The following is a 13,649-nucleotide window of genomic DNA, read 5'->3' as shown; positions in this document are numbered from 1 at the left end:
CCTCCATATGTATATACATAGTGATACTGGGAAAGCTAGCAGGGTAAGCATAACTCTCACTATCTATCCTAAGGGTATTGTCAGGATTTATTCTGCTTTTTACTATCCCAGGGCTCAGCCTCTCTACCTCTCTTATTTCCTACCCTCAGATAGGAAAGCATTTTATATAGAGGGTGTGGACCAATTAAAAAAATACTGCAACAGTTCACAGTGCAGTACAGTATGTATATCAAATTAGCATACTCGGGGGAAGGGGAATTTACTAAACTCTTCAAGACAATTTTCTGGCTACTCTGTCCATTATGAGTCCACCTCAACACTTTGTGAAAAGTAGACAGAGCAACGTGGGGATCATGGTGGACTGAAGCATTTTTTATTACTTATAACACAAAACTGGTATGATATAGCAGTAATATACACCAGTCGCTGACTATTGTAGATTTGTATCTCGGTGTACAGTACTCCCAAAATTCACAAGAATTATTAAGAAGGCAGAGTCTGTCACTAAGTCTGCCATGGATGCCAATAGTACTCACAATATTAAGACTGATATATAATGTGTGAGCCAATAATTACAATTATTAAGACCAAGGCACTCAAAACACAGGGAGACTTAAAGAAGTTAATGGAGAGGCAACACGGTGGCTCAGTGGTTAGCACTGCAACCTTGCAGCGCTGGAGTCCTGGGTTTAAATCCCGCCAGGAACAACATCTGCAAGGAGGCTGTATGTTCTCCCTGTGTTTGTGTGGATTTCCTCCCATTCTACAAAGACATACTGATAGGAAAAAAAATGTACATTGTGATCCCTATATGGGGCTTACAATCTACATTTGAAAAAAAAAAAAAAAGTTAGTGGCTGCCATACTGGGGCTCATCTCCCACACCTATCACGGAATGTTTTACGGGAAGCCAATTAACCTGGAGTAAACCAACAGAGAACCATGAAAGTGACACTCTTGCTCGGATTCAAACCCAGAATCCCAGCCCCATAAGGCAACAATGCTAACCATCAAGCCATTGTGTTACCGTAATATGTCCCAGTCAATTTGTCTGAGTGACATATTTATGACTCTGGTTCACATTATAAACAAATGGTGCCATCTTCACTGACTAATCTAGCCAGAAAAATGACGCTTTCTCTAAATGTGCCCCAATATATATTTAGTGCTCTCAGAAACATATTTCAGAATGCTAATTCTGAAAATATTTCCTCTTTGTAAAATGTCTTATGCATGATCAATGTAATGCTACTGTGTGTTTTTGTGGTGAATCTCTTATTAGCTTGTTCCCTGAAGAGCTGTTAGAATTTGGCGTAGCAGTAGATTTCTTTACAGCCGCGCTTCTGTTTCCTGATCTTGGTAATCAGCCAAGTCGTCAAACTACTCCTTAATCAATCCCTTTTCTCTGACTGATGTGACATGAGCGCAAGTTCTGAACATGAAAAATGCATGGAGACTGAATTGTGTCGCTGCACATCTGAGTGATTGTGATCTGAAGAGATGGAAATGTGGAGGTTATTTAACTAAAGGCACCGGCAAAGAGAAGAGACCATGTCATTTATCTGTACAGAAGACTGGATATATATTTGACACACTCTGATAAATGGTATGGTTCTTGTGAATGTCACCTGGAGATGCAAATACACTGTAGCAGATTTCTTAAGATGCTTGTTTCCCCAGTTTTAACTCACGCTATCTCAGCCATGTACTTCTTGTACCACCTGATTTTTTATGCAGTATTTTGAAACCTGAAGCAGAAGTTATACATATAACCAGGGACAATGACTTATTCACAAAGATTGTTGTCCATTTTACTTTCAAGCTTCCAACATGTGCCGCCACTTTTTTATAGTCTGTAAATGTTGTGCATGCTCTCCCATTATGGATATTGTGGATATATCATTGACGCTACACAGAAGCCAGGGGCCTATTACCTTAACAGTAGCTTTCCACTAGACAGCGGGTAAATGCCTAAGATAATAAACTTCATGACCTATTATTGATGAATTGTTAGAGAAATGTACAGGAGTCATCTCTGCCGGGATAAGGAAAAACAATGGGCCAACTGTTCTTGCACAGGGTTGTCTCTTCCTCTGTCTCCCACAGTGAATCCTCTTGTCATGTCCCTGTACTCAGAATAACTACTTGGACATAGGAAAGACAATCCTAGATAGAGTAATGTATTTTAACAATGTACTCAAAATATAACTTCCCATTAGGGATTCATTTAATGGAATCATTCCCCAGTTTAGAAAGAGTGATTCATTTTTCCAAATGCATATAAATTGATCTTGGTTGCTTATATACAAAGCTATATGAGGATTGCCAGCTCCTGTTTTAGGTACTCAAATTCTATAAAATGAGGGATTTATTGTTTAATATTCGGTCTTATTAGAGGAAAACTCAGCTGACTACAGTACTGGCTCTGGCCGCAGGTGATATAGTGTGATTTTATGAAAACTACAGTAAGCACAGCAATAAATGAAAACACCAAAGAAATGAATGTTTCTGTCATTAGCTTATGTTGGCCTAAGGGCCCCTTCACACAGAGTAAATGCACGTGTATTTTGGCAAAATACACATGTAAAAATACACGTGTAAAAATAAGACTCCCATTGACTTCAATGACATTTTACACGTGTATTTTGACGTGTATTTTTACACGTGTAAGCAAAAATGCCATTGAAGTCAATGGGAGTCTGATTTTTACACGTGTATTTTGCCAAAATACACGCGCGTTTACTCTGTATGAAGGGGCCCTTAAGACTGAGCAGCACAAACCTGGTAAAACCTTCCTTTTAAAGGGAGTCTGCCATCACACCCTAGCTGCACAGATACTTTGATTCAGGTGATCCTAACCTCACAATGTTTTCCCCTTATAAATTGGTGCCTCTATCTGACCTGTGGTTTTGTTAATATGTAAATTAGCTCTTTGGAGCAATAAGGAAATTGACACATACCACTTCGGTGCAATGACAATGTTCTCATTGCTCCAAACATCTCATATGCCTATTGACAAACAGTGATAACTCAGCAACAGCAGCACCTACTCATAAGGGGGAAACACCATTTGATTAAGGTTACAATAACCTATCTATCTGGGGGACTGGTATGACATTCTGGGTTCTGGTAACACTAACCTATCTATCTGTGGGACTAGGTTGATATTCTGGGTTCTGGTGACACTAGCCTATCTATCTGTGGGACTAGATTGATATTCTGGGTTCTGGTGACAGACTCTCTTACTGTCACGAACTGAACTCACTGGGTCTTGAACCCATGACTTCCTGGCTATGTTCTGCGGCCTTAACCATAGTACTATTTGGAATCCCGTTTTGTTCTGTGCTTTACCTTGTCTGGTCTTTTCTGTTGGAGTAATTGGTTATTAAGATCACCTGTTCTGTGGCCAATCACAGTTTAGCCCGTCCTATATAAACTCACAGCTCACTGCATCCTGTGCCTGATTATTCTGGCTGTCTGCTTCCTGTTGCCCTGAACCTCACCACTACCTTGCTGCTCCTGTGTACCGAACCTTGCTAACGCCTGACTACGATTGACTTGCTCCTCCTGTGTACCGAACTTTGCTAACGCCTGACTACGATTGATCTGCTCCTCCTGTGTACCGAATTTTGCTAACGCCTGACTACGATTGATCTGCTCTTCCTGTGTACCGAACCTTGCTAACGTCTGACTACGGTTGATCTGCTCCTCCTGTGTACCGATCCCGGCAAACATCTGACCACGGTTTCTTGTACCTCTGAGGTACCTTTCCTCCATTTATTATTATTTAAGTACTGTACCATTTGCCCCACCATTTGGACTCCAAATCTGATAACTAGCATCGTTACATAATAATCAGGCCCAACATGGAGGCCGGAGGGGCGGAGTCTGCTTTGTCACAGCATGCCTTCCAGATCTCGGAATTGCATAACCTTGTGTATGGCCTTCAAGGACAATTAAATGAAATGAAAAGTCAAGTCACTGAATTACAACAACAAGTAAATGAATTGCGTTCAAATTCTGCTGCTGTCAGTGCCACCTCTCAAGTTTACCGGATTCCACTACCAGAAAAATTTGGTGGAAAGAGACACTTGTACCGAGGATTCCTTAATCATTGCCGGATGATTTTTTTCTACGCATTCCTCACAGTTCCCTACTGATAGGTCCAAAGTTGTGTTCATCATTGCCCTGCTAATAGACGATGCACAAGCATGGGCATCACCTTATTTAGAACAGGATGATGAGATTTTGGACAATCTGAAGGACTTTCTTGCAGCAATGGACTTAGTATTTGATGACCCCAATCATTGCGCCGCTGCTGAGGGGGCTCTGCGGGATCTCCGCCAGGGAAGACGCTCTGTTGCGGAATATGCTGCAGAGTTTCGGCGCTGGGCTTCTGATGTTTCCTGGAACACCTCCGCACTAAAATGGCGGTTCTATGGAGGACTTTCTGAATCTGTTAAAGATGAACTTGTTAAAGTAGAACTTCCAGCTGACTTTGAGGAGTATATACGGTTATGCATCCGTATTGACCAAAGACTCCTGGAAAGGAAGCGAGAAAGACGAGGTTATTATGATGCAGGCACCTTCTCTCATTTACCTGAGGGACGGTTTCTCCCAAAGATGCAGACACCTTCTCAAACAGGTTCGGCCCCAGAACCTATGCAAGTAGATGCCATCCGGGGACCAATTTCAACTGCTGAAAAACGTCGCCGCCTTGCTGAAAGATTATGCCTTTATTGTGGACAACCTGGACATTATGTTCTTGACTGCCCTAAGAAAGCTCAACGGGCAGTTGCGGCAACTGAGATTCGACCAAATTTGGAATCTTGTCCCCACTGTGCTTCTCTTAGTCTGGTGACACAGCCTCTGTTTTCCACCACACCATGTCCTGACAATATGACCTCTAACCGACCTCATTTCACCTTAACAGTTCAGCTTTCATATGGTTCCTACAAGTTGTCCACTACAGCAATGTTGGATTCCGGTGCAGCTGGAAATTTTATGGACATTAAGTTTGCATTTGATAATCACATTGAGCACAGTGCAAGATCTTCACCAGTTGAATTAGTAACTGTTGATGGGTCACCTTTAAATTCTGGTCCTGTTACTCATGAAACTACTGAACTGGAAGTATTGATTGATCCCGGTCATCAGGAGAGGATTAGTTTCCAGTTAATCTCTTCACCAAAATTTCCAGTAATTTTGGGCATACCATGGCTCAGCATCCACAATCCTTCAGTAGACTGGAAGTCAGGAAATGTAACTTTCACTTCTGAATATTGTCAACAAAATTGTCAACTGAAGCAGCCTATTCTTTCACAGGTGGGAGCTACTGAAAGATCCAGCACTATCGCTGTCGAATTACCTGAACCTTATAAGGACTTTAAAGATGTTTGTGACAAAAGGAATGCTGACCAGCTAGCCCCTCACCGCACGTATGACTGTCCTATTGAACTTTTACCAGGTGCATCCATACCTTATGGACGCATCTATCCACTTGCAGAGATGGAGCTGAAGGTCCTGGATGAGTACATCAAAGAAAATCTGGCCAAAGGATTTATACGGCATTCCACTTCTCCGGCAGGAGCACCTATATTCTTTGTACCAAAGAAAGATGGCACATTACGTCCTTGTATTGACTATAGAGAACTAAATCAAATAACCGTTAAAAATCGTTATCCTCTTCCGCTTATTCCAGAGTTACTCGAGAGATTACGGTCAGCAAAGATCTTTACTAAGTTGGATCTACGAGGGGCATACAATCTTGTCCGTATACGACCTGGGGACGAGTGGAAGACAGCATTCCGAACACGCTACGGCCACTTTGAATCCCTTGTTATGCCATTTGGACTTTGCAATGCCCCAGCAACTTTTCAACATTTTATTAATGATGTCTTCCGAGATCTGCTGGATCAATTTGTGGTGGCGTATTTGGATGACATATTAATATACTCTGAGAACCTTGAAGAACATCGTAAGCAGGTTACCATGGTTTTGAGCCGTCTAAGAGAGAACCAACTATATATTAAACTGGAAAAATGTGAATTTGAAAAGACAGAAATTCAGTTTTTGGGGTACATCATTTCTATGGAAGGATTGCGCATGGACCCTAGTAAGATCCAAGCTATTTTAGACTGGCCTTCTCCCAAGAATGTCAAGGAGATCCAAAGATTTGTCGGCTTTGCAAACTTTTACCGCAAATTTATTAGGAATTTCTCAAAAGTTATTAGTCCGATAACAAAATTAACCCAGAAAGGAATTCCTTTTAAATGGTCTTCAAGTGCCAATGAAGCATTTAACCAATTAAAGACACTTTTTACTTCTGCTCCTATCTTAGTTCATCCTAATCCAGACCTCCCATTTATAGTTGAAGTGGATGCTTCAGACTCAGCAGTAGGAGCAGTGTTGTCCCAAAGAGTTGGAGACAAACAGTTGCTTCATCCTTGTGCTTTTTTTTCTTGCCTGATGTCTCCTCCGGAAAGAAACTATGACATTGGGAATAAAGAATTACTTGCAATTAAGAAAGCATTCACAGAATGGAGGCATCTCCTTGAAGGAGCATCTCATGTGGTTCAGGTTCTTACAGATCACTGAAATCTAGAATTTATTAGATCAGCCAAGAGACTTTCAGGTAGACAGGCTAGATGGTCTTTATTTTTTTCAAGATTTAATTTCATTATTTCCTACAGACCGGGATCCCGCAATGGAAAAGCAGACGCCTTATCCCGGATGTGTTCTGAAATAACACAAGATGACACATCCGAGACCACCATTTTATCTGCTAAGAATTTTGTAGGGGCAATCATTTCCAAGGATATACTTCAGAAGATCAAAGAAGGTTATAATGGAGATCTCTTCCTTAATCATCCCCCCCCAGATATTGATTTGGTGTTTAGAGATGGGGTTTGGACTCTTGATCAGTGTGTATATGTTCCTGAGACTACTCGATTAGAAATTCTGCGCCTTGTTCACGACTCTAGACCCGCAGGTCACATGGGAGTCGAAAAGACCAAAGAACTTTTGTCTCGCTCATTTTGGTGGCCTAAATATCAAGTGGATGTAAAGAAGTATGTTTCTTCCTGTCAAACCTGTGCTAGGAATAAGACCCCTCGATCCTCACCAGTGGGATTACTTCAACCCCTTCCTATTCCATCTCGTCCTTGGGGTTCTGTTTCCATGGATTTTATTGTTGAACTACCATCTTCAAAAGATATGCGTACAATTCTGGTAGTGGTAGACCGACTGACCAAAATGGCTCATTTTATACCAACAAAGGGGGTACCCTCTGCTGAAGAGACTGCGGAATTAGTCATCCGAGAAGTTTTCCGCCTACATGGCATACCCGACAATGTAGTTTCTGACCGTGGGGTACAATTTACCTCAAAGTTCTGGAAGAGTTTTTGTGCCACTCTAGGAATTGACGTAAACTTATCTTCTGCCTTTCATCCACAATCTAATGGGCAAACTGAGCGCACTAACCAAACCCTTGAACAGTATTTGCGGTGTTACACAAGTTATCTCCAGGATGACTGGGTTAATTTCCTTCCTACAGCAGAATTTGCTTATAACAACTCCCAGCATTCTTCTACATCCAAGAGTCCATTTTTTGCCAATATGGGTTTCCATCCTACATTCATTCCCAACCTTCCAATTTCTTCTTCAGTTCCTGCTGTCTCCGACAGACTGTCTGCCTTGAAGCAAGTTCAAGAAAAATTGACAAACGCTCTGCATGAAGCTCAAGATCGCTATAAGAAGACTGCTGATAGACATCGCAAGTCTTTTCCTTCCTTTGGTATAGGAGATAAGGTATGGCTCTCTACAAGAAATTTGAAGCTCAAGATACCTTCAGCCAAGCTAGGTCAGAAATTTATTGGACCTTTTGAGATTGTGGCTCAAATTAATCCTGTAGCGTTTCGTTTAAAACTCCCGGATTCTATGCGGATTCACCCTGTTTTTCATTCCTCCCTTCTCAAGCCTTTTGTGGAAAATCCATTCCCGGGACGTAACTTGCCTCCACCTGACCCAGTTATTGTTGAAGGAGAAGAGGAATATCTGGTAGAAGAGATTTTGGATTCTCGAATTCATCGAAATCGGTTACAGTACTTGATAAAGTGGCAAGGGTATGGTCCTGAAGACAATTCATGGGAACCCATAAACAACATCCATGCTCCACAACTGGTAAGAGAATTTCATCAGCGCTATCCAGAAAAGCCAAGCCAAGTAGCGTCCAGAGGACGCTCCTGGAGAAGGGGGAGTAATGTCACGAACTGAACTCACTGGGTCTTGAACCCATGACTTCCTGGCTATGTTCTGCGGCCTTAACCATAGTACTATTTGGAATCCTGTTTTGTTCTGTGCTTTACATTGTCTGGTCTTTTCTGTTGGAGTAATTGGTTATTAAGATCACCTGTTCTGTGGCCAATCAAAGTTTAGCCTGTCCTATATAAACTCACAGCTCACTGCATCCTGTGCCTGATTATTCTGGCTGTCTGCTTCCTGTTGCCCTGAACCTCACCACTACCTTGCTGCTCCTGTGTACCGAACCTTGCTAACGCCTGACTACGATTGACCTGCTCCTCCTGTGTACCGAACTTTGCTAACGCCTGACTACGATTGATCTGCTCCTCCTGTGTACCGAACTTTGCTAACGCCTGACTACGATTGATCTGCTCTTCCTGTGTACCGAACCTTGCTAACGTCTGACTACGGTTGATCTGCTCCTCCTGTGTACCGATCCCGGCAAACATCTGACCACGGTTTCTTGTACCTCTGAGGTACCTTTCCTCCATTTATTATTATTTAAGTACTGTACCATTTGCCCCACCATTTGGACTCCAAATCTGATAACTAGCATCGTTACACTTACAAAGATTTCTATGTATTCAGTAGGTACATCCATCAATGAAATATTTAATAAAGTCTAAAAGTAATGCCTAGTGGAAGGGGTTCTTCTAAATTCATGAACACGTAGAGGTAAAATATGAGGACATTTTAGAACATGTTTTCATGTATTGGTCTCCTCACAGAAGTCCACCCAATGTAGAGAGTCTTACAGATAAGTCTCCCTGGGTAAAGGAAGAAATCTGTCTCTCTCTTTCCACCTATAGGTAGCTACCCTGTCAGCCACTGTTTAACCTATTATAAAGTCTTACACTCCATGAGAACACATTTTTGCTTCTCATCAGTACAATGTAGTGTTCTGGTTGGCTGGGTAAGATGCCTTTATCATTCCCATCTTCTTTACTGAGCAATTTATAGATGGCAGTTTCATTTTCAAACTCTATAAAAAATAATGATGGATTGAGACTGGCAGTGCTAATGGCTTGCGGCATGACAGTGTTAGGTTTCACATGGCGAAATGCTTTTCCTAATGAAATTGAAAACCTCTGTGCACTTAGAACATGGTGTTACACACTGATGACTTTGTAACTTGATCAATAACTTTACTGTGGTGGCCGCACAAAGACATAAATTAAGAACAGCATAAAAAGTTTCATTTTTGCCTTGAATGATTGTAAATGACATTAAGCAGCGCTGTCACTGCACATGTGTGTTAGGGGGAAGCTATTTCTCAGATTTACAACTGTCATCACAATTGAAAATGAAGATGCAGTGGAAACAAAACATGGGAGCATGACAAACCTTCAGACAGATAAAGTACACTGGATGCTTTTTTTTTCCAGAGTTTACCTCCAGGCATCTGCTTGAAGCAGACATCAATCTGTGACAGGGGCCTGAGATGAGATGGATGTTTACTCTCTCAGCTTTTTATCCTGCAACCAATAAATTACTTTCCAACAGAAGAGATGCCCTGTTGTACTTCACTTCTATTTTCCCTGTATCGTTTGAAAAACATCTGCTGTGTGCTTCACTTTAGAGTGATATTCCCAGATAAACATCCCCGAGAGGATTATACTGTACACTCTCCACATGTGGAACATACAATTTTGGCTAACCATTCACAGAATTCCAAGTCTATATGACATCTAATAATATATTATAAAGTACATTAATCACTATCATTATTTTTCAATTCAAAGTTTTTATTGTAAATTTTCAACAATACAACAGGGCCTAAAATAGACCCAATCAAACAATAACAGAAACCAAAGGGACGCAAAAGAAGTTACATAGTTATACAAACAGGACAGATGGAAACAAAACAACCGCGGGCCGCCCAAGATCCCAAGACGGAACGGTCGTTGAAGATGCCCCCCAAAAAAATGGGGGGTGCAAATAGAAGGCGGGCGAGAGACAGACCAACTAGGAGGTCCACAGGGGGCGGACCACAAAACCAATACCAATGGTCGCAGTACAGCAAATTAGTGGACGGGAGGGAAGCAACCACCTGCGTCAGGCATGGGAAGAACACACCACATATATCTAGGAGGGAAGTCCAGAGCCCAGGAGCTCCTGATACTCCCCAGAGCACTGAAATTCAAATCAGTAGAACCAGGTTTTAGTGTAAACTTCAGTTGTGCCATGAAGGAAGGAGGTGAGATTTTCCATGCGCATAATCTCATTGACCTTCAAAAACCAGGGGGAAAGTGAAGGGGTTCAACTCACTTCCAGTAGAGCGGTATGCAAGCACGGGCAGCAAGGACCAAGAACTGGAGCAAAGAGCGTTTATAGACTTTCACCAAAGACTCACAACGATTGAGGAGGAACAAAGCCGGGCCTAGATGGTGAGGAGTGTCAGTTGGCTGCAAAATGATCCTCTTAACCCCATCCCAAAAAGACGACAATACAGGACAGGACCAGAAGATGTGGAGCATATCCCCTTCTACCTGCCCACATCTCCAGCACAGGGGGAAATCTGTGGGGAAAAACGTGTGCAATCTCTTGGGGACCCTGTACCACTGAGACAGCATTTTATAGCTGGCCTCCTGGTAGCAGGAACTGATAAAAGTCTCATGTGAGAGGTGAAAAATGCGCTCCTCTAGTCCTGGGAAAGATACAGGTCCTTTTTTTTTTTTTTAGGGGTTAAAATGTAAATAAAATTATATAAATTTGGTATCCCCGGAATCGTACCGAAACACAGAATACAGGGGACATGTCATTTTGGCTGCACAGTGAACGCCGTAAAACCAAAGCCCATAAGAAAGTCGCAAAAATGCATTTTTTCTTCAAATCCACCCCATTTTGAATTTTTTTTTCCAGCTTCCCAGTACATTATACAGAATAACTAATGGTGGCATCATGAAGAAAAATTTGTCCCGCAAAGATTAAGACCTCATATGGCTCTGGGAGTGGAGAAATAAAAAAATTTATGGGGTTTAGAAGGAGGGGAGTCAAAAACAAAAAACGAAAATCAAAAAATGCCATCGGCGGGAAGGGGTTAAGTCTTGAATGCTTATTTAAAGAGGACCTTTCATCAGATTGGGCACAGGCAGTTCCATATACTGCTGGAAAGCCGACAGTGCGCTGAATTCAGCTTTCCCGATCTGTGCCCTCGGTAAAGCGCTATCGGTCCCAGTACTGTAGCGCTTTACAGTCAGAAGGGCGTTCCTGACACTCTGTCAGGAACGTCCTTCTGCCCAGCAGTGCCTATCGCGCTGTACAGTGTGAGCGGGGAGGAACGCCCCCTCCCCTCCTGATAATACTAGTCTATGGACGAGCACTGTGAGCAGAGGGAGGGGGCGTTCCTCCTCGCTCACACTGTGCAGCGCGATAGGCGCTGCTGGGCAGAAGGACGTTCCTGACAGAGTGTCAGGAACGCCCTTCTGACTGTAAAGTGCTACGGTACCGGGACCGATAGCGCTTTACCCAGGGCACAGATCGGGAAAGCCGATAGTGCGCTGAATTCAGCGCACTGTCGGCTTTCCAGCAGTATATGGAACTGTCTGTGCCTAATCTGATGAAAGGTCCTCTTTAAAGAAACACAGGACATAACTACAGCCGATTTGCAGTAGCCTATTTTCATGCAACAAATCCAAACCGCTTTAGAGTACCAGCAAAGGAGGTGAGATTTTCAGAAATCTAGTCTGCACACTGTAAAAAGAACTTTCAACGTAAAGCGGCTTTTAACTTTAGCATATCAGTGTATGCTATGGGTTTTCACTAAGGCTTTCACATTCTGCAAAGCAAATGGTGAAAGCAGTGATATACCTGCAGCAACTGACCACAGAAATACGCAATAAAAACACTTTACTTTGTGCATTCTGCTTTGGGGTGGTGAAATTCAGACTATACAGCTGCTGATGTTCTGCAACTGAGAATCAACAGTTTGCAATGCCAAGCTGCTCCAACTAAAGTTAGCAAGACATTGTTAGAAAAACCATGCAGTCAAAATTAACAAAGGTCATGGAATATTTTAGTTTTACTTCTAAAGAAGTTGCCATAACAAATATAGTTATATTACAGAAAAGTAATTTAGAAGTAGCCAAACCTTCCATGTCAGACAAATACACAGGCTAAGGCTAAGGCCCCACATTGCGGAAACGCAGCTTTTTTTGTTGCAGATTTTGTTGTGTTTTTTTGAGCCAAAGCCAAGAATGGCTACAAAACGAATGGGAAATATAGAGAAAGTACTTATACTTCTACCTTCTGCTCAATCCATTACTGGCTTTGGCATAAAACAGAAACAAAATCTGCAACATAAAAAGCTGCGTTTCCGCAACATGGGGCCTCAGCCTTAAGCAGATTTACTACTGTGGTTGTAACTGGCCTTGGTGCAAAATGTGCCAAAATCGGGTGCATACTGATGCATTTTGATGAGTCTTGTATTAGACCAATAGTAAAAAAGAAAAGTACCCGGCGCCTCAGTGTCTTAGGTTGGAAAAGGATTGAATGCAGTGTCAGCTCCTACCCGGACAACCACCCATAGGTGGTGAGGATAAATGTGAAAAAATGAAAAAAAAAAAAAAAACCGGGATGTGTAGAGAGCGCCACGGAACAAAGCCAAGGAGGCCAAAAATAAATTATTCATTTAATGGTTCCAAAAGACAGACAGGAATGGCACAGGAATGGCTACGCGTTTCCATGCTTGCGTCTTCTTCAGGCCAGTAAATGTACAGACAATAAACAACAATAGTTACATAAAATTAAAAGAAATGGCATAGAATAAAATAATGTAATAAAAAGTAATAAATAGTAAATGATGATAAAAAGTAATAAAAGCGTAATACAATAACACATAATGACACAAAGTCAGTGTTAGTAAATATGTATCCGTGGACAGTCAGGTCCAATATTAAGCTGAGTCTCATTGTTGCAATTTTAGCAGTAATAGTATATCACCTTCAGGTTAAAAGACAAATTGCTATGCTCTTTAGTGAAGGTAACAAATGTTTAAAATCAAAACAGGCTTTTGGACAGATTATAATGTGGTGAGGGTGGCTCAGAATGACTTACATATAGGTTGTGCTGTCAAGGCTTGGAAACCTGTTACAGATTTTATGATTTTTTATGATTTTTTTTTCAAAAGAGGTGTGACTTCATTGAAAAGCAATGAGGTTTTGTGGGGAGAGGTGAGCTTGGTTTACAGGGAATCTATCATTAGATTTAGGCAAATTTCCCTAGTGACATATTGGAAGAGCCTTTAGAAAGACTATTCTAGCCCTACCATACTTTATTTTTTCTTCATTGCTGTTTTTGCACAGAGCACAAGGGGCGTTCCCCCTGTGCTGCGAGCACAACACCGTCAT

General features: G+C 41.8%; 1 protein-coding gene across 2 annotated transcripts in view; it reads right to left on the bottom strand.

Moving 5' to 3' along the window:
* The window catches only part of AFF3 (ALF transcription elongation factor 3), a 249,554-nt gene that overhangs the window by 181,417 nt on the left and 54,488 nt on the right, over window positions 1-13,649 (bottom strand). The gene's annotated exons all lie outside the window — the stretch shown is intronic.

Source organism: Leptodactylus fuscus, chromosome 2 (assembly GCF_031893055.1).
Source record: "Leptodactylus fuscus isolate aLepFus1 chromosome 2, aLepFus1.hap2, whole genome shotgun sequence".
Classification (NCBI taxonomy): domain Eukaryota; kingdom Metazoa; phylum Chordata; class Amphibia; order Anura; family Leptodactylidae; genus Leptodactylus; species Leptodactylus fuscus.
Note: the sequence above shows the minus strand (reverse complement) of the source record. Positions and strands in the feature narration are given on the sequence as shown.